The sequence below is a fragment of the Macaca fascicularis genome, chromosome 1 (genome assembly GCF_037993035.2).
Source record: "Macaca fascicularis isolate 582-1 chromosome 1, T2T-MFA8v1.1".
NCBI classification, from domain to species: domain Eukaryota; kingdom Metazoa; phylum Chordata; class Mammalia; order Primates; family Cercopithecidae; genus Macaca; species Macaca fascicularis.
In genome coordinates, this window is record NC_088375.1 from 23,615,160 (window position 1) to 23,616,307 (window position 1,148).

The 1,148-nt window shown below is 45.0% G+C and overlaps 1 pseudogene; it reads left to right on the forward strand.

Moving 5' to 3' along the window:
* The first annotated feature begins 398 nt into the window (after window positions 1-398).
* On the forward strand, window positions 399-886 carry LOC102141073 (large ribosomal subunit protein uL24-like; annotated as a pseudogene).
* The last annotated feature ends 262 nt before the right edge of the window (window positions 887-1,148 follow it).

Sequence of the window (1,148 nt, forward strand, 5' to 3'; positions counted from 1 at the left end):
TTTACATGTATACAAAATATGTATGTATGCATATGTGTGTGTGTATATATATAGCACTTTGGGAGGAAATATATATATATTTATATATATATCTCTATACACACACACACACACACGCACACACACACAGTACATAGGCCAGGCATGGTGGCTCACACCTGTGATCCCAGAGCTTTGGGAGGATCACGTGAGGCCAGGAGTTCAAAACCAGCCTGGGCAACATAGTGAAACCCTGTCTGTACAAAAAATAAAAAAATTACTGAGCATGGTGGTGCATGCCTGTAGTCCTAGCTACTTGGGAGTCTGAGGCAGGAGGATTGCTTGGGGCCAGGAGTTTGAGGTTACAGTGAGCTATGATCACACCACTGCACTTCAGTCTGGGTGACAGAGCGGCCAAAATGAAGTTCAATCCCTTTGTGACTTCCGACCGAAGCAAAAATCGCAAAAGGCATTTCAATGCACCTTCCCACATTCACAGGAAGATTATGTCTTCCCCTCTTTCCAAAGAGCTGAGACTGAAGTACAACATGTGATTCATGCCCATCCAAAAGGATGATGAAGTTCAGGTTGTATGAGGACACTAAAGGGTTAGCAAATTGGTAAAGTAGTCCAGGTTTACAGGAAGAAATACGTCATCTACACTGAATGGGTGCAGTGGGAAAAGGCTAATGGCACAACTGTCCACATAGGCATTCACCCCAGAAAGGTTATCACTAGGCTAAAACTCGGCAAAGACCGCGAAAAGATCCTTGAACGGAAAGCCAAATCTCCCCAAGTAGGAAAGGAAAAGGGCAAATACCAGGAAGAAACAACTGATAAGATGCAGGAATGAAGTAATCTTATATACAAGTTTTGATTAAAACTTGAAACAGACAAAAAAAGAAAAGATATAGGCTGGGTACAGTGGCTAACATCTGTAATCTCAGCACTCTGGCAGGCTGAGGTGGACAGATTGCTAGAGTCTAGGGGTTTGAGGTCGGCCTGGGCAACACGGCAAAACCCTGTCTCTATAAAAAATACAAAAATCAGCCCCGTGTGGTGGCACGCAAATGTATTCCCAGCCACTTGCGACACTGAGGTGGGAGGATCGCTTGAGCCCAGGAGGCAGAGGTTGCAGTGAGCTGAGATTGTACTGCTGCACCCCTGCC